We start from the raw sequence: 20901 nt of genomic DNA, 5'->3' as shown, positions 1-20901 counted from the left end.
CCTGCCACGTATAGGTTAGGAAGCTTTATCATCCTCTAGTGCATTCTAATAGGAATTTAAAAAAAAAAACTGATTTATTGGAAAGTGCAACTTAATTTACAGGGGAAAATTTATGATGTGTGATGTGAGGACAGGGTTGCAAGATTGATTTAGACTTAATGTTTTGTCAGCAAACTTTTAGCCAAAAAGTTGCTTAGAAAATGTCTGACATAATAATTGTGATAAATGAGAGGAATTCTGTAAATCTGTCTGCCTTTTAAAATTATTGAGATATCATAAATCTCTGTAGATGCTGCTGTTTGCTATATTCTATTGTTTTGAGTTTTAGGAATTGTAAAAGTTGTGTGTGGGGGGGGAGGGGGAAGGTGCCGGGAAGGCGGGGGACGACACAGTTGGAAGCCTGTTGATCCTTCTGATTTAGAATGTTCTCTTAAATAAAGGGTCATTGTAAAGATTTACTTTATATTCCATAGATATTCAAACTGTCTCTACCTCTCAAACTTTGATTAGTGATCATCATAAAAAAATGCTTGTGAATTAAACCTAAAGTCTGATTATGTTGTTTACAAAAGGCAGACAGGCAGAATACTACACTACCATTAGATGGTGTAAATTCGCAGAATGTGGCTCTTCACCCTGCTACCCTAGGTAGCAAAGTAGCAAAACAAGGTGGAGGAGGTAATATCTTTTATTGAAGCAATTTCTGTCTGTTCTGAAGCAAGTTCTTCTTCAGGCCACCTTGTCTCCCTAATATCTTGGGACTGGTACAACTACAACACTGCATATGTAGACGTGTGTCAGCCAAGGTATGAGAGCCTTTTTAGGCCAATTCTGCAGCCGCTCCTTCCTTTTTTGAAAGTTGGTAGTAACTCAATTAAAATCGCTTTATTCATGTCATTTTGTCCTAGTCATCAGGGCAACACACTCTAATATGTGGTTATTTGAAGCAATTCTTCAGTTTTGAAAGCCAGTCCAGCCAAGTGCTGGGTCAGTAGAGATTCAGTACAAACAGAGTTGTGTAAACGAATGCCCTGATTAGAAACACCAAAAATAAATAGTTAAACATAAGGGAAGGCAACTGAATTGATGTTTGCATTTAATTCTGTTGTTAGCATCCACAGTTGTTTCATAAAGCTTCTACGGTGCTTTGGCTGAAGTCATCTCTGGCATTTTGTTATGGTGCCAGCTCACCAGTTAGTTGGACTGATTCCATGAAGTGTCAGCAGCAGGCTACAAGGGGTTAGATTGACAGCTGGGATAACACTATATAAGTGCCATCTCTTGCACACAATTTTTTTTCTCTATTCCAGTTCTTCGCTATTAGTGCCCCTTTATTCATCTGCATATCTCTGAGAGTTTTTTCCTCCGGCCCTGTGCCAACATCAGAGTTCTCTTTGAACATACATAATTGGGTCATTGTGGTGTCCTCTGTGTTGGTTTTTGCCTAATGTTTCATTTTTTGGGGTGGGATGAGAGGGTTTTCAAAGTCAGGAGTAACAGCCACGAAGGAAAACTTGTTGTTCTTCTTAGAGTGTTCTCTGCATGTTCCCACTTGCAAGATGCACCCGTGGACGCGGCTCTGATGGTGATACTTCATAGCAGTGCTTGTTGAAGCATTCAGGTGCACTTCCTAACACCTCACCTCTCCATTCCTGAATGTTCTGAGCAGCTATAAAAGGGTCTACCTCACTTCCTTCCAGCCACAGTAACAGAGGGATGTGAACCTCTCCAGGTCCATCACACACACATCCTTCTCTGAAAGAGAAAACAGTACCTTAGTGCAATATTCTTGTTAGGCATTAGTTCTAGTGTGAAGGTTAGCATGTCTGCTTCATCTTTATTTTTAAAAGATAATTTTATTTTTTAGGTTAGATTAGTTAGTTTTGGAGTTTGTTTCTGATCAACAGATTCATGGCAGATCCAAAAGCTAAAAGCTCTGGCTTGAAGAGGTGTATCCCTTGCCCAACAATCTTCACAGCATCAGATGTCCATACCAGATGTCATGCCCCGAAGAGGGTCAGTCTCCTTCGAGTGGTGCTCGATTTGCATCACTTTTACCCCAAGGGCTTGCAGAGAGCACCAGAATAGGCTATAAACTGGGGACATGTTTTACAATTCCACAAGTTGATAGAATGCAACAATGTTGAAACTTACGTTAGTCTCAATGGAAGAAACCTCCCACCCTGTTTTTAAAATGGAGCTAGCAAACAGGAGCCGCAAATAGGAAGGTTTGTGAGAGAGTTCTCCAGGTGAAAGAGGAGTGACTATGTGACCCTTGGAGTGGGTTTGTTGTCTGTTAGTGTGTTGGTTGTTGTGTGCTTGCTTGCTGTGCCTGCTTAATTTAAGTTTATAGTGTGGTCTGCTTCGGGGGGCTGTGTACTGAACCTATTGGCCTACTAGGCAAGGCCGAGAGCTTCCTAACAAGGCCCTAGCCTGTCATCCTTTGATCTCTAATCCCTTTAGGATCCCTTGACAAGGGAGCAGAGCTAGTTTAGGGAGAACAGGGGCTTAAAAAGCAAGCTCATAAGCAACCAGAGGAGCTAGTGAACAGGGACAACAAAAGGGAGTTTTGCAAGGGAGTTTAGAGAGGGAACATGAGAGCCAGATACACCTAAGAAACGTTCTCTAAACTTAGGCCAATTACCATCCCCCAAAAGGAAAAAAAAATCCATGCACAAACAAACAAAAAACACGTCAAGAGTTAAAATAATACAGGCAGAAGTGCAGCAGCAGAATGGGGTGATCCAGTTTATTGCACTCAATACAGTATGTATGATTACCTGCCTTGTGGGCAGGTGCCATATGTGTGCCTTCGGTTCAAGCAGACCCTCAGAGACCAGTTTAGCCACTCTTCAGATCTGAGTGCCTGAACTGGAGGAGCCAAGGGAGACAGAGAATTACATAGACGAGACTTTCCGGGACACAGCAGAGTGATCCCATCAGCAGTCTGACAACCTCTGTGTGCTGCTGAGGAGGATGAAAGTTTCAGGGAAGGAGAACATCAAGCTGGAGTGGAGGAAAATGATCCCATAGTAGGGGCTATCCTTCCAGATGATGCCATGGTATCCTCTTGTGCTGAGAATATTCCTCCAAGGGAAGGATCACCAATGATTAGGAAGAGACAGGTAATAGTAATGGGAGATTCAATCATTAGAAATATAGATAGTTGGGTTTGTGATAACCTCATGGTGAATTGCTTGCCAGGTGCAAAGGTTGTGGACTTCTCGAGACATCTAGATAGACTTATGAACAGTTCTGGGAATGAGCTGATGGCCATGGTACATGTAGGTACCTATGACATAGAGAAAGGTAGGAGCGGCCAAATTTAGGCTACAAGATAAGAGATTAAAGGCCAGGACCTCCATAGTAGCATACTCTGAAATGTTCCCAGCTCTGACTGCTAGAAGCTGGGACTGAATGACAGGGGGTGGATCACTTGATAAATTGCCCAATTCTGTTCACTCCTTCTGATGCATCTGTCACCAGCCACTGTTAGAAGACCGAATACTGGGCTAAATGGACCATTGGTCTGACCCAGTATGGCCATTTTTGTGTTCTGTTATCCTGGCTTCGCCATCTAAAAATAAAATTACTCTTCCAAATTTAGACAGACTGTTGCAACCTGCAAAGGCAGTTTGGGCTTCTTCTTCATTGAGTCAGGATATATTAGAAAAAAAAAAGCTGTCAAATTATATCAATTTCTCTATGAAGGATTTTCATTTTTTCATACTGACTCAACTCCTAATTCTTTAGTTGTGGCAGAAGCAGTCCAAAGTGTGAGACAAACACATTCCACTTGTTCTCATATGGAGGGAAAGAAGATAGACACAATTACCTGAAAGGTGCTTTCATCTGTTTTGCTTCTTATCAGGATGACACTTTACCAAGAAGTTGCATGATCAATACCACTTATGGAAGAAAATGGCCGTATTTGCCAAAGTGTTTCCCACAAAGCAAAGGAACCTTGTCAATTCCTTGATAACAGATGGTGAAATATTTGCTAAACATTCTCTCTGAGTTACGCTTGATTTTATCGGGCTCTGCAGCAAGAGCAGTCATGTCAGCTATCACGTTATGCAGACATGCTTGGGTTCAATTGTCTACTCTCCCACCTGAAACTAAATCAAAATTAGAAGACGTTCCCTTAGAAGGTGATCCGTTATTCAGTAATAAAACATGAAATACTAGAGAAAATGAAAGATAAGAGATCAACTGCAAGATCACTGGGTGTCTACCAACCCCCAAGAAGAAGGGCCTCGGGACCAGTCTTCAGATAACTCTTTCTCTTCCTCATCTTATTTTTCATGAGAGTTTCAATATCAACCTCCTCCTTCCCAGACGCAGCAGAGGAGAAAGTCTTGAACCAAAGGGAAGCAATCTTCGTCTTTGGGATCAAATGTCAGACATCAAGTTGATGTGAGGATTGTTAGTGTCAGACCAGTCTTCCACCACACCTCTTCACCACCTTTTGGGAGACCAACTTCCAGATATGTCAATGCTTGGACTCTACTGCATCACAAAGATGGATTCTTGAGATAAGGTAAGATGGTTACATCATTCAGTTCCTTTCGCCTCCTCCACCCAAGCCCCTGCACCTCCATTCCTAATCAGGGATTCCTCTCATGAAACCTATTAAGATCAGAGCTTCACTCCCTGTTGGAAGCAGGAGCCATAGAGGAGTGCCAAGGGAATTCAGAGGTCAAGGTTTCTACTCCAGGTATTTTCTGATATGGAAGAAAGATGGAGGGCTTCATCCCATATTACCCTTGTAGAGCTGTATAAACTTAACTCCTTTATCAGGAAATTCCAATGCTGCATGTTGACACTAACATCATCATACCCTCTCAGATACTCAAGATTGGTTTGCAGCTCTAAGTCTCAAAGATGCATGCTCTCACATCTCTACCAGACTGAGGCACCACAAGTACCTTCATTTTTTGGTTTGATAAGACCATTTCCAGTACAAAATCTTACCTTTTGGCCTATCCACTGTATCCTGGCTATTCAAAAAATGTCTACCCATGGTATCATGGTTTATCTTTATTTAAATAACTGGCTGATCAAAGCATCATCAGAGGAAGGCCTTTCCATGGACATAGCTTACCCATGTTCCCTGTTCAAAACATTAGGACTTACGATAACATAACAAAAAAAATTCTCTTCTCCTAAACAAAGCAACCCCTTTATAGGAGCAGTTCTTGATCCTCAGATAGGCAGAGCCTTTTTCTAAAAGAAAGATTCCTGAAGTTTCAATCAGTCTGTGATGTTGCACCCCATAATGTTTTATAGAAATATGCTTATGAGTGTAAATATGACACAACTGGAAAATGTTTTATGCTAGATATGTCATGTAATATATCTTTGCAAAGGTTATGTTCTTCTGCATGTGTTCATCCTATTCGTACGCATGTATCATTTTTATATCTGAAGTTATGAGCACTGGCTTTAGGCTTGTATTTAAAGTGTTTGCTGTAGAAAGCACCTAAGGCAGATTTGGTCAACATAGTGTGAAGGGGTTATTCAAGTATTGGGAGTACTTGGCTAACAATGAACCTTGATAGACGCCAATCCACATCTGAGTTTTCCTAGGAACCTCCTGTAGAAGACTGAGTCATGCATGGACATGTGACTTGCCCATGTGATTCCAAAACTCCATTTTGGATTCTACACAGGGGGCAAGAGGGGTTTCCACCCACAAGAGAGAGACTATATATGCCCCTATGAAAACTCATCCATTTGGTCTTCAGCTGGCACAAAAGATAGCCTCTCCACCCCAAGGAGATGCCTGAAAGAAACTGGAACAAAGGACAGTAACTACAAGGGTGTGAGCGATTGCTGGACCCAGACTAGGAGGAAGTCTAGTCTGTAAAAGAGGCTTATTGGAACATCTCTGAGGGTGAGATTTACCTGCATTTAGTTTTTTTTGTTTTATTTTGCTTGGTAATTTACTTTGTTCTGTCTGTTATTGGAACCACTTAAATCCTATCTTTTGTATTTAATAAAATCGCTTTTTACTTATTAATGTATTAATACTTGGGGGGGCAAGCAGCTGTGGATATCTCTCTATTAGTGCTATAGAAGGTGAACAATTTATGAGTTTACCCTTTATAATCTTTATACAGGGTAAAACATATATTTATTTGGGGTTTGGACCCCATTGGGACTGGGTATCTGAATGCTGGAGACAGAAGCACTTCTTAAGCTGTTTTCAGTTAAACCTGTAGCTTGTGGGGGACGTGGTTCAGACTTGGGTCTGTGTTTGCAGCAGGCAAGTGTGTCTGGCTCAAACAAGGCAAGGTACTGGAGTCCCAGGCTGGCAAGGAAAACGGGCTCAGAGATAGTCTCAGCACATCAGGCGGCAGCTCCCAAGGGGGTTTCTGTGATCTAACCCGTCACACCGTCATAGTGGGGCGTGGTCAAAATCCTACTCAGAAAATAGTTTTCTTCCTATGTCTAACGGGCCTCACTGCTTCAGCCATTTATGTAACACCTTGTATTTGGCTTAGGACAAGAAGTCTGCAGCATTGGCTGCCTTAAATTACAGACCAAACAAAGACAACATGTTTAAGTGGTTGACCATATGAAGAGAGATACTCCTATCCATCAAAAATGAGGAGGTTAGGTAAACAGAAATTAAAAGGTACAGCACCAAAAGTAAAATCCCTACAAGTGGCATGGAAACATTTAAAAGACACCATAATAGAGGCTCAACTTAAATGTATACCCCAAATTAAAAAACATAGTAAGAGAACCAAAAAAGAGCCACCATGGCTAAACAAAGTAAAATAAGCAGTGAGAGGCAAAAAGGAAACCTTTAAAAAGTGGAAGTTAAATCCTAATAAGGAAAATAGAAAGGAGCATAAACTCTGGCAAGTGAAGTGTAAAAATATAATTAGGAAGGCCAAAAACGAATTTGAAGAACAGCTAGCCAAAAACAAAAACAAAAATTGCTATTACTTTTTGAAAATGAGTCAGAAGCAGGAAGCCTGCTAAACAACCAGTGGGATCACTGGACGATGGAGTTGCTAATGGAGCACTCAAGGACAATAAGGTCATTGCGGAGAAACTAAATGAATTCTTTGCATTAGTCTTCATGGTTGAGGATGTGAGGGAGATTCCCAAACCTGAGCCATTCTTTTTAGGTGACCAATCTGAGGAACTGTCCTAGATTGAGGTGTTACTAGAGGAGGTTTTGGATAAATTGATAAACTAAACAGTAATAAGTCACCAGGACCAGATGGTATTCACCCAAGAGTTCTGAAGGAACTCAAGTGTGAAATTGCAGGACTACTAACTGTCATCTGTAACCTATCATTTAAATCAGCTTCTGTACCAAATGACTGGAGGATAGCTAATGTGATTCCAATTTTTAAAAAGGGCTCCAGAGCTGACCCTGGCAATTACAGGCCGGTAAGCCTGACTTCATTACCGGGCAAACTGGTTGAAACTATAGTAAAGAACAAAATTGTCAGAGACATAGATGAACATAATTTGTTGGGGAAGAGTCAACATGGTTTTTGTAAAGGGAAATCATGCCTCACCAATCTAATAGAATTCTTTGAAGGGGTCAACAAGCATGTGGACAAGGGGGATGCAGTGGATATAGTGCATTTAGATTTTCAGAAAGCCTTTGACAAGGTCCCTCACCAAAGGCTCTTAAGCAAAATAAGCAGTCATGGGATAAGAGGGAAGGTTCTCTCATGGATTAGTAACTGGTTAAAAGATAGGAAACAAAGGGTAGGAATAAATGGTCAGATTTCAGAATGGAGAGAGGTAAATAGTGGTGTCCCCCAGGGGTCTGTACTGGGACTAGACCTATTCAACATTCATAAATGATCTGAAAAAAGCGGTAAACAATGAGGTGGCAAAATTTACAGATGATACAAAACTACTCAAGATAGTTAAGTCCCAGGCAGACTGCGAAGAGCTACAAAAGGATCTCTCAAAACTGGGTGACTGGGCAACATAATGGCAGATGAAATTCAGTGTTGACGAATGCAAAGTAATGCACACTGGAAAACATAATCCCAACTATACATATAAAATGATGGGGTCTAAAATAGCTGTTATCACTCAAGAAAGAGATGTTGGAGTCATTGTGGATAGTTCTCTGAAAACATCCACTCAATGTGCAGCGGCAGTCAAAAAAGCGAACAGAATGTTGGGAATCATTAAGAAAGGGGTAGATAATAAAACAGAAAATATCATATTGCCTCTATATAAATCCATGGTACACCCATATCTGGAATACTGTGTGCAGATGTAGTCACCCCATCTCAAAAAAAAAAAAAAAAAAAGGTTCAAAAAAGGGCAACAAAAATTATTAGGAGTGTGGAACAGCTGCTATATGAGGAGAGATTAATATGACTGGGACTTTTCAGCTTGGAAAAGAGACGAATAATAGGGGATATGATAGAGGTCTATAAAATCATGGCTGGTGTGGAGAAAATAAATAAGGAAGTATTATTTACTCTCTCATAACACAAGAACTAGGGGCCACCAAATGAAATTAATAGGCAGCAGGTTTAAAACAAACAAAAGGAAATATTTCTTCTCACAATGCACAGTCAACCTGTGGAACTCCTTGCCAGAGGATGTTGTGAAGGCCAAGACTATAACAGGGTTCAAAAAAGAACTAGATGAATTCATGGAGGATATGTCCATCAATGGCTATTAGCCAGGATGGGCAGGGATGGTGTTCCTAGCCTCTGTTTGCCAGAAGCTGGGAATGGGCTACAGGGGATGGATCACTTGGTGATTGATTACTGTTCTGTTCATTCCCTCTGGGGCACCTGGCATTGGCCACTGTCGGAAGACAGGATACTGGGCTAGATGGACCTTTGGTCTGACCCACTATGGCTATTCTTATGTTCTATCCTTGGCATGGTGGAATCAGTGTTGCAACCTTCTAAACGAGGTAGATTTCGACCCCCCAGCTCCGTTAGAAACAACCACTTCAGATGCCTCCAACCACAGGAATGGAGAGTGCATTTTAACAAATTAATACTTCATGACCATTGGAATTCTCAAGAAAAGAGACTGCATACAAATACACTGGAGTTGAAAGCAAAGTGTTGGCCTTTCACATCTTTTCAAGCTCAGATCCAGAACATGGTAGTGCAAGGTGTTGCCATCATGTTTTCTGCAACTGCCTGAACAAGGAGGCAGTTGCTCTGCCATGTTGGTGTATCCATTGTGTTTATCCTGTAGCTCTACATCAGCAGGCAAAGACGACAACCTGGCACATAAGCAGTGCAGGGATATAATGGAATTGCATGGAGGATCATTAAAGAAACTTGTGGGGTACCCAGGCATAGATCTGTGTGCAACCAGACAGAATGTGAAGTATCACGTTTTACTCAGGAGCAGGGAGAGCCAATTTGTCTGTATCAGATGCCTTTCTACGGGACTTCCACCCTTCCCTCTCATCCAGAGTGTGATAAAGAAGATAAGACAAGACAGTGTCAAAATAGGTTAGCCCAGCATGGGCAAAGCAAAAATGTTTTTGGAGCCTCTTCAGCTCTCCAAGGTTGTGTACAGACCTCTCCTGTTGTCTTCAGATTTATTCACAACAGGAAGGCTGAATTTATCCCCTTTCCCTGCTCCTTACTGCTTGGGCTAGAGGATTCTAATGAATCTGGAGAAACCCTGCCCATTCTAACTGCAACAGCTATTGGTTAACTCTAGGAAACTGTCAACTAGAAGGTGCTATGATCTTGAATGCAGTAGCTTTGTGAAGTGGGCAAACAAAAAAACCTATAGATTCACTAGTAGAACCAATTCAGTATATTCTGGATATGTCTTCTTGAGGTCCCTTCCAGACTTAAAATTCTATGATTCTATGTCAATTAAACATCTCAGGGCTTCCTAAATGCTCCTTGAAATTTCACCTTGCTTTATTAACAGACAAGTCAGTTTTTGTGCCTGAAATATAGAAATTTATGAATGGGCCTGTCAATAAGTATCCACTGATTCAGATCCAGTACTGTTGTGGGATCTCCGTTTAGTCCATACTGAGATAATAGAGCCTCTTGGAGAGTGTTCTTTGTTTCACCTAATTATCAAAACTGCGTTCATCATAGCCATAACATCAGCTAAGTGAATGAGTTAACTACATACCCTCATTCCTAATTCTCCATTCACCCTCTTTCACAAGGATAAGGTAGTACTTTGTCTTAATCCTAGATTCCTTCCCAACATGGTGTCTGACTTTCACCTTCATGAAATGATTAATCTGCCAGTATTTTCCCCTAGACCTCACACTCACATAGTGAGCCACACCTACATATATTGGATGTTAAAAGAGCTTTGACTTCCTGTCTTAACAGAACCAAGGAATTTAGAAAGTCTCCTAGTCTGTTTCATATGCAGATAACCATAAGAAACACACTATCTCTTCAGAAATGTTATCCAGATGGGTTAAACTGTGCATGGAGGAAAGCTATAAACTAGGATCTGTTCCACTTCCTGTATGGATTAGATCACTCTCTACTCGAGCAATAGTGCCTCCATAATGTTTTAGACATGTGTGAATTGCAGAAATCTGTCAGGCTGCAACTTGGAACTCTATACATACACTTATAAAACACTACTCCCTAACCCTAGCTCAGTTTGGCAGAGCGGTATTTCAGTCAGGACTCTGTCCCACCTTCCTTGCGTGAGTACTGCTTATCAAACTATTCCATGCAGAGGACACTTGAAGAAGAAATAAAGGTTGCTTACCAGTAACTAGATCTCTTTGAGATGGTCTTGGCATATTCATATTCCCCATCCACCTGCACCTCTTCCTCAGTATCCTAATGGAATCTTAGACCTGAGGATGCGATTGGAAGGAACAGAAGTGGGCAGGACAACACACCCTCTTTAATAGTGTTGCCCTCCAAATGTTCAGGATGTGAATGCGAAAAGAGTCGGAAGGGTGTGTGAGCGCTCCAATGGGCACTGTTATGAGATGCTTGTACAGTCAGATACAAACCTGCCAGTGCACCCTGTGAGTGTGCATAGGCAGAGCCCATCATGAAGAACTCCAGTTACAGGTATGTAACCTTTATTTTCTAACTCAGATTTTACAGTACTGTACATTCCAAAGCATGAAGGTCTGTGTAAACTCCACGAAGACTCTGCAGGCAAAATCACAGAAATCGGATTCTTGTCCGAACAGAGCCCTTAACGATTTACTTTAACCATGTATGTCCTGATTAATCAGAATAGGTGAAAGTGGCATTTTCTCTCTAACTAGATAATGTTACATTTTAAGGATCACTTGAGATTTTATGCGATATGGCTGTTAACTTGTAAATTTTTCCTCTCAGGGAAAGTCCCTGCCTGATGCTGCTGTGATTTTTCCAGGTGCTGTGTTACCAAGTTGTGTGATGCTGAGCTTTCCTTCTGTGATTCTACCATGTTGTACCTAAAATATTTAAAGACTAATTTCATTTCCTATAAGCCGGACTTGCAGAAGTAGAGCAACTTTCTCAAAATCAGACTGGACAGCAGCACTCTTTCGGTATTGGCCAAATTTTCTGTGATAGGTCACATGTGATGCTACATAGATCTGTAATAAAAATCACAACCTCCTTTAACCTCTTTGGAGTTCAGTGGATATATGATGCGCAGCCCGTCCAAAGCAGAGCCACTCATTTCTCTATGGGGAGATATGCCATACAATTCTGCATTCCAGTGAAGTTTTTGGCAATGTGGCAGGCGCAGGGAGAGACTTTGTTGCCCTTCGTTTGAAGAGTGTGGTTGGGAGGATTAAACCGTCATGCAATTCTGTATTTTCCCCCATCACGGCTAATTTCCAAGATATCTCTGTGAAACAGAAGCTGTCGCCTTTCTGGTCTGCCCTGAGCCTCCTGCCTGGTTCATTTTGTAATGTCACAAACACTGGATTGTGGATTCACGGAATAGAGCAGGGCTGATTAGAGAGGCGAAAGCTTCCTCTTACACATGTACATCTTGGTAATCAGCAATGATGGGAAAGGAAATAAATAGTACAGAACGTATGAATTGGAAATGCCTTTCTAAAAACCCTTCTATTTCCCTTACTGAGCTCTGAGAATCACTCCACTTTCCCTGTCTTTAACCTTAACCCTTTCTTACCTTCAGGGACTTTCCAGCTGAGAAGTACTGGGTGGATTTGCTTTGCTGAAGCCCACCACCACCATTCTTTAACCAGACTTTCATTGGAGTGCTCTTGTTTGCCCTGCAGGATTCAGATCAACCCTTGAAACTTAGCTTAAGTTATGCACTCAGCAGCACAGGGCATTGTGTCTGTGTGATGGGGTGTACAAAAGTCCACACTGGAGAACAAGGGATTCAGGAGCAGCTATGGGCCCATGCGGCTCTGGCTGGCCACACCTGCCAAACCTGCATCAGCTGGAGGCAGAGTTTAAAAGGGGAAGCAGAGAAACTCAGAAGGGGGCAAGCAGTGGAAGGAAATGTACCTCTGCTCTGAGCTCTGGGAAGGAACAGCTCAGGACTTCATTGCCTGACCTCTGAGAACCCTGACCTGACCAGGCCTGTAAAGGAGAGTGGTGACTGTTTGGGAAGGTCAGAAACTTTATTTTCAGTTCAATCTGTTAATTTACCCCAGGGGAGAGGGGGAGCTCAGGTAGGAAGTGATCCACAGAGGCAGCTAGTTAGCTGCACCCCAAGGTGCAGAACCCAGCTGCATACCACTGGGTCCTGATCGGCGGGCAGATGCCAGGGTGGGCCTGGGCTCCTGTACCAACACCTACAAGTGGGACAACAATGGGAGGGTACCCCTGGGTGGGGAATCCAGCTGGGGAAGGCCCTGAATACACAAGGGTCCAGACCCCAAGTCCTGGAACTAAGGAGAAAGGTCTGAAGCCCTTGTGGTCATCAAAAGACTTCTATGTTCTTGGACTTTTATTTTGAAGTACCTGTAACGAGGCGTTCGCTTGCCCTCGCAGCAAATCAGCCAGAGACCTCTTCTGAGTGCAATCACCAGTGATTTTTATTTTCAGTGCCAGCGCCCACCACCTTCTATTTACAGGCTGCTCCAAACCAGCAACCTGGGGGACAGCTAGCTTCTCCAGCCAGCAGGAATGCACAGCCTTTGGCTCCTCCCTTTCTTTTCTCTCCCCCGTCTTCCCCCGCCAGCCTTATATCGCCCCCTGGCTAATAAGGCCCGCAGGTGCTTCTCTTCTAGCAATTTGGTGTGGCATACTCAGCCAGCCCCAATTAATGCTTCTTAATTGGAGCTGGGCTAAAAGGGGCCTGGCTTAGGACCTCCTGGCCAGCACCCTGTTACAGTACCCCAAAAGGGGTAGACTAGAATGATTGATCCAGCTGGAGGGGTGAGCCGCAAAAGAAGTGATGAGATCCTACTGCACTGAGTTGTAGAGGAAAGGGGGGATGTCAAAGAGGGGGACAACCTGCCACACCCTGCCTAACTACGAAGTGACACTGCTGGTGAGGGTCACCTTTCACTGTCTGTTACAGGGCACTTCGATGCATTGTGTAAAGTACATCAGTGGCATTTTGAGTCATTAAATGAGCAGAGAATCTGACATCATCTTGCCTGCTTGCTCCCCAGCTTTAGAAGCCCTCCAGTCTGTACGTGTCCAGGATGGGTTGAGGTTTAAAGCCAAAAGGCAGGGAGGTTTATCACTAGTAGCTAGTTTTGTGTGGCTGCTGATGAGAGAACTTACAAAACACCGTAAGGGAAGAATTTAAAAGGAGAAATGAGCGAAGTGAAAACGGAGAGCATAGCAAATCTTTGTTTTTGGGTATTAAAGCAGATACCTTGTTATTAAAGCAGAGCTGTGCTAGTTAGGAGGATTGTGGTGATGTGATCAGTGCAATTCGAATGCTAACAGGTGACACAAATTATTGGGTTTATCTATTATCACTATCTACAGGAGCAAAGCCCCAAAATAGGAACTTATTAGGCTGCAAATATAAAACACATTCCCATTGTGGGAGGAAAAATATTTCAAACTCCAAAACAAATATGTCTCTTAATTAACTTCCCTCACCTTTCGCACTTTCTTATAGCTGAGGCAAATTGTACCAGTGACTTGTAAGATTGCTTTCAATGCTGCTTCTTTAGGCCAGTTTTTCAAAGCAGCAATCACATGCTGTTAATTCAGATCAGATCAGCTTATCAGCTCAGTTCATTGTAGTGCTTTCATACTCGTTCATGTGTGACAGCCCATTAAAAATTGGCCAGGCCTTTTAAAACATCACAAAATCCACAAATGTGTTTTACATTCAGCCTTTGAGTTAGCTGGGCATATTTGTTTTGTGTATTAACCTTTGAAATTGAACTTCTTTCCAGGGTTGTAGGGAAAAGTCACTGGTAATATAGCAGTTTAGCCAAGGTAATTTACTGTATTTTACCTTCTAGAGAATTATAGCATAGATTAAACCCTCCCCACCACCACACTTGGAAAATGTGTTAACTATAGGTCATGACTTCCTTTTTCTTCTACAAGTGGAGCATGCTGCAGATCCAGCCCGAGAGGCATGCAACGGAGTAGTGCTGAATCTACAGAAGACCGTTTCTTCGTGTCCCCCCCAGTGTTTGGGCTTTTGAGATCTAAAGGGGAAAATAGACAGTGACAAGGAAGATGGCCATTCTCTGTAGTATTGTCTCCCACCCTCCAAACCCATTGGCCTACCCGATGAAAATAAAAGCTGGCCATGTTATGAGCATGGGCTTCCTTTCCTGTATTAGCTGTGCTGCAATGTGCACTGCAGCCAGCAGGAGGAGCCTGTCAGGATTTGCAGACCCACAAGACTTCAAATTCATGCAGCTTTTTGGGGATCAGGTTTGGTGGCTGAACACCTTTGCCACTTCCATGGGAGTGGAGCTCTCTGATACTAAAGTGAAGGGTGCGGTATAAAAACATGGGTAGAGGGAGATGTAGTGTACGAGGCCAACTAATAGAAGAACTCAGAGGAAACAGCATATGTAAATTCATGGAATTTCTCAGCCACTACGTGGAAATGATGTGCTATGGTCCTGACCCAGTTGCAACTGACGTAAATTTTTTTTACTTCCGCCGTATGCTCCCATATTATATTTTTAAAATCAATCATATTTTTAAAACCAAAGAAAACTCCAAAAATCTAGACAAGAGGAGAGAGTTGGGGAAAGTGTAAATACAAAGCCCAAGAAATGTCTATATAAACATCTATTATTTAAAAAAAATGCTCTGATTTAAAGAGGTGGGGTTTTTTGTTTGTTTTTTTGTTTGTTTTTTAATTTAGCAAATAGGATCTTTCTGCTTCTATTTTGCTGCTTCTCCGTTACACGTTAGATGAACAAGACAGGTTGTCTTTAGGATTTGTAAGTAAGGTGATGGCTTCCTCCATGCCCCAGAGAAAATCCTGGTATTAAAGCTGGAGGGTAGATGCTACAAACTCCCAACCTGTCCTGTCACATGTTTGGAGACATCTGACAGATTTTGAAGGATTGATCATTCAAAACCAGTAACCGTGTTGCTTTCTTTTTAAGTAATTAAAATGCTCAGAAGATTTCCTTGTTGTTGTAATCAACTCCTAAAGGTGAGGATTTTTGAGCCAGTCTCAACAAATATTTAATTTAAAAATATAAATAATTTTCCTGATGACGAATGCCTCTTACTCCTCTTTTATTTTTAAATGGGGATATGGAATTAATACAAATATCTCAGTTAAATGCAGATGGAATGGACAAAAATTTTCCTTCTGCGCCTAGATTTGCTGCTTGCCACATGCAAAAGAGCTTTTGTTTATAACAGTGCTGTAGGTGGGATGATGTTCAACAACGTTTTCAGCAGTAGTTAATGTTCACATTTAAGCGGGTTGGAAAAATTTGTTAGAAAATGCTGACTAGAAAGACATTTCGTTTAGAAAGAAATTCGAAACAAAGCAATTTGATAAGGTTGAAACACTAAAACACTAAAAATTTCGTTCTGATAGGACAAACAATGTTACTACTTTGAACCACTTAAATCCTACTGTCTGTATTTAATAAAATCACTTTCTATTTAGTAATTCACTCAGAGTATGTATTAATACCTGGGGGGGCAAACAACTGTGCATATCTCTCTATCAGTGTTATAGAGGGCGAACAATTTATGAGTTTGCCCTGCATAAGCTTTATGCAGGGTAAAACGGATTTATCTGGGTTTAGACCCCACTGGGAGTTGGGCATCTGAGTGCTAAAGACAAGCGCACTACTGTGAGCTGTTTTCAGGTAAACTTGCAGCTTTGGGACAAGTGATTCAGACCCTGGGTCTGTGTCTGGAGCCAGACGGGAGTGTCTGGCTCAGCAAGACAGGGTGCTGGAGTCCTGAGCTGGCAGGGAAAACAGGAGCAGGGGTAGTCTTTGCGCATCGGGTGGCAGCTCCCAAGGGGGTTTCTGTGATCCAACCCGTTTACATTTTGAAACTACTTTCATTTAAAAAAAAATCTATTATATAGTAAGTTATAATAAAGTCAAAATCAAAATGAAATGTTTTGATTAAACCAAGAAATTCATTTCAGGAGAAATTTTAAAATTTAGTTGTTTGTTCCAATTTAGAACGAAAACAAATTTTGAACTTGTGGAATTACAACAGCCTGGTTCATTTGGGTTTTTCTGTGCCCTTTCTAGTCCCTTTATGGCTAAAACCTGGAAATGTTGGCACTGAGAGTGAGTTGCAGCATGCACCAAAATCACACAGATTTCCTCCTTTATTTAAACAAAAGCGTTAAACCAGTGAAGCTCAAGACTTCTCCAGACTCCAGCACTGAGCATGTAAGCATTGTACTTGCTTACAATAAGCATGGTATTTCTACTACTGTATGGCAGCCCCTTTTTACTTATTTTTAAAGGGCAAACTTTTTGTAAGGGGTGGGGAGAATGTAGATAGGGGTTAGTGCTCCTTTTCTTTTTTGCAGTTATTTTATTTTTATTTCTTTGAGCTTTTCTTTGAAATATGTCACCATAGTATCTGAGCACTTTATCAATCAGTTTAAAGAATGACACCTCAGAATCACCCCTGAGCGAAGTGTTGTTATCCCCATTTTATGGATGGAGAAATGGAGGCACATTGAAATTGTGACTCGCCCAAGGGAGATGCAGGATGTCTGCAGCACAGTTGGTAAAACCCTAGATCTTCTGGCTCCAGGTCTGTGCCCTAGTCAAAGATTATTTGTCCTCCCTCTTTGATGGTGTTGCTTCAGTCACTGCTTTATGCACCACGCTGAGACCTTCTGATCTAAATAAGAATAAAGACCCTCGGCCCTATTCTTAATAATTAAACCCATAGTTACATCATGAATGAATCTGGCCCTTGGCCCCTAAATATAAACATTTCTATTTGTTGTTTTTTATTACAGCGGCACTTACAGGCCCCACCGAGACCAGGGCCTCATTGTGCTAGGCAGTGTGCGAACACATAGTAAGAGACAGTCCCGGACCCAAAGTCAGTCTACTTAGATAAGATGAAAAGTGGGAGGCGAAACAGAGGCCCAAGATCACACACTAGAACAGTGGCCGAGCTGGGAACAGATCCCTGAGTCCCAAGCCAAAGCCCGATGCACTGGGCCTTGCTATATCCTTGTATATTTCCAAGCACATGGCTGAGTCAAGTGTTCTCTCGCTGAATTTATATATTACCTGTACGATTATGGAAGAGTTTCCAGTAGATTAAAACTTCCAGATAAAAGCAGAGCGTGATTGGTTTTGCCTCTTGCATCTGATCAGTACCTTTCTTCTGTACGCTGGTAACCTCTGGTTAAAGACTCAAAACACTGGACATTTGCCCTTTTGGAGTTCGTGGAGTCTCTCTCTGAAATGGCAGTGCTTCCTTTGATAGTCTCTCTCATGCTGGGCAGGACTTTTTGTTTTTGTCTTCTGGATCTCAGTGAAAATTTAACTGCAGCTTTTTGGGATGCTTCATTTTAGAGTTTCAAGCTGGATTGACTGGGCGTTGCCACATGGCATTTCTTCAGATTCCCTGATTGGCTGAGCCTCCTCCATGAACTCCCCTCTCTTGTACTGCACAAATGCCCATCTTTTTCTTTCTTTATGTATACATGTGGCTCAACTCTGCAAACCCTGTTGGTTTGTCTATTTATTTATTTTTTATTTACTCCTCTGTTCTTAAGGCTTCATGGGTCAGTTTGTCCCTTACATGAGAATAAACCACATAAGGGGACTGGAAATTTTGCAAGGTTTCCTTTACAGAGCTTCCCTGTAAGGAAGCTGTTCTATCCAGGGTTTCATGCCCTTCTCTGTGATCCCAACCTGTAGCGTGTTGTATTAATTTAGATGAAATAAATGGGCCAAAGGTGTTAACATAACCCAGTAGTCACTGTTCAGCATTAAACAGTGTTAAATAAGGTCTGGGCTTTGATATACAGAGACCTCAACCTGCTTAATACCATGCCATTAGAAATCCTTTTACCCTTTTAATAAAGATACAGAAAAGAAGGAAAGTTAAAATATTTGAAATGTCAACTATTACATAAGGCTTTCATTTTAACAACATTTTGTGTTCCCTTTCCCTTTAGCTGAAGACAGTTTTAAAAGGAACCCTTCTCCCTGCTTCTTTGACAGTCTCTTAGATCAGTGGTTCTCAACCAGCGATCTGGGGCCCCCTCGGGGGCCACAAGCAAGTTTCAGGGGGTCCGCCAAGCAGGGCCAGTGTTAAACTTGCTAGGGTCCAGGGCAGAAAGCCGAAGTCCCACTGCATGAGGCTGAAGCCCAGGGCCCTCAGCCCCACCACCCGGGCTGAAGCCGAAGCCTGAGCAATGTAGTTTCTTGGGGGCCCGTGTGACATGGGACTCCAGGCAATTGTCCTGCTTGCTACTTCGTAACGCTGGCCCTGGCTTTTATATGCAGAAAAACAGTATTGTAGCACAAGTGAGCAGTGGAGTTTTTATAGCATGTTGGGCGGGCCTCCGAAAGAAAAAGGTTGAGAGCCCCTGTCTTAGATTATATCAAAGATGATAATAATTGTCCTTTTGGGGAAAAGAAATTAAGTTAGTTGAGATGGGCTGGAGCTGTTGTTATTGCTGCTTTTGTTAAAGTCCAAGCCCATTTCTCCCAGGTGGTGTTTGGCATTGGTGTTTCTAGGGGTGCTGATGTCATCTGGATCCCTCTTTGGTCTGGTCTGGTCAGGACATCCCTTGGGATTAGGATAAAGAAGATCTGGGGTCCCAGAGATGGTGGAGGTGGCAGCGATGATTGTGAAGCTTGCTTCAGTAGCCTCAGTCTGTTCTTCTCGATTCTATTTTCTCCCCATCTGTTCTTTCTGTATGTTCTTTGTCCCCAAAGACTCTTTCTTTAAGGACCGAAAAAGAGAGTGGCCCGTGGAATAGCCCATCCCCTGATTATTTTGTCCACCAATTAGATCTAATATCTGACACACCAATTTTGGTTCACTAGTTTCCAGTTCCATATCTTCTGTTTTTATCAAGCATCGTTTCAACATAGTCCTTGAATTATATCAATGTGGCTTTGCCTTTTGTTTGAACTAATTTAGTCTGTCTGGTTCTCTTACACCTTTTTATAACATTTCCTATTGAAAATAACTTGACCTACTTTCCATGGTAAATTCCCAAGAAGGCAAAAGTTATAGACTAATTGTCACAACAAGCCCTGAGCAGGGTGTTTGTCTCCCAACTATGAGAATACCAGAAGTCAGTGGGCCTCTGCTCCTGTGAACTTCTCCCACATCCCTGGCATCATGACTCCATTAAAGCCATTATTTCTAATGACTCCTCTGCCAAGCCTTAACAGGGGTTCCATAGAACAGACAAGGAAAGAGACTGAACTAATGCCATCCTATATGTGAAGCATGGTCATAAACAGCACAGTGGGTGGATTGTCAGGAGATCTAGATTCTATTCTTGATTCTGCCACTGATCTTCTGTGTGTCCTTGGATAAGTTATTTAACTTTCTCTATCTGTTTCCCCCATCTGCACAATGTAGGTGATAATGCATTCTCATCGTTTATAAAGCACTTAATGATACATGGATGAAAACCACATTGTGACTACAAGTATAAATTAATGTTGTTTAATGTAAAGGTATATGTTTAAAAATTAAGTTGCTTAACTTTCAGTAAGCACTTTGATTTTTGTCCTGCTAGCATAGCATTTTGATTGAAAGTCGTCCTCTCTCCAGAAGCTGCGCTAGTAGAAATCCTCACATTGTATACAGTAGAATGAAAGGTTAGATTGAGTTGTTTTTCTACCCAACTATAAAGTGATTTTCTTCTTAAATCTTTTTCCATTTGGCTGCTACTTAGCGTCTTTTGTCTGCCTAGGGAGGACAGGTGCAATTATTCACCTCTGAGCCCTGGGAAAGAGAATATAATTCAACATGGCCTTTTATAAAGGAATGTAATTCACTGCCCCACATACAGGACATTATGTGGGTCAACTAGAATTTTGAAAACTACAAACATAGTCATTGAGAGTGTACTGTGTACAGTGTATTGTACCCAAACAGCTTGTTTATCTTAAATTTGGTGGGAGGGAAGTAGCAGAATTAGTTATAAATTAGGTCAGGGTGGAATAGTCTTTTTCAGTCACTTAAGGACAAAAGTTCTTTTCTCTGCTACATGAGGGGAAAGGATTTGTGAGGGCTCCCTGCTAACTAGTTCACAGCGATAGGGACCGAAAATAGGGCTGCAAGATGTACACCTATTCAGATCCTTTACTACACCTCCTCCCCTGGTGAAGGAGGTGGCTAGGACTCCAAATCCAGATCCCAAACTGCATTCTATTTGGAAGGATTTCTCCACCTTTTTCCCCTAGGAGTTCCCCAGCACCCAGTTGAGTTACTCGAGCTGAGAACCAAGAGGTTTCAGACCATATGCCAAGCTGTGCTAATTTACAACTGCAGAATACTTGGCCCACAATGTGCTAGTGTGTATCTACCCCTACATAGG

At 42.0% G+C, this 20901-nt stretch overlaps 1 protein-coding gene across 4 annotated transcripts in view; it reads left to right on the top strand.

The window, feature by feature from the left end:
- The window catches only part of RBMS3 (RNA binding motif single stranded interacting protein 3), a 908048-nt gene that overhangs the window by 301439 nt on the left and 585708 nt on the right, over positions 1-20901 (top strand). The gene's annotated exons all lie outside the window — the stretch shown is intronic.

This window comes from Malaclemys terrapin, chromosome 2 (assembly GCF_027887155.1).
Source record: "Malaclemys terrapin pileata isolate rMalTer1 chromosome 2, rMalTer1.hap1, whole genome shotgun sequence".
In the NCBI taxonomy this organism is placed as follows: domain Eukaryota; kingdom Metazoa; phylum Chordata; order Testudines; family Emydidae; genus Malaclemys; species Malaclemys terrapin.
This window is presented reverse-complemented; position numbering and strand designations above follow the sequence as displayed.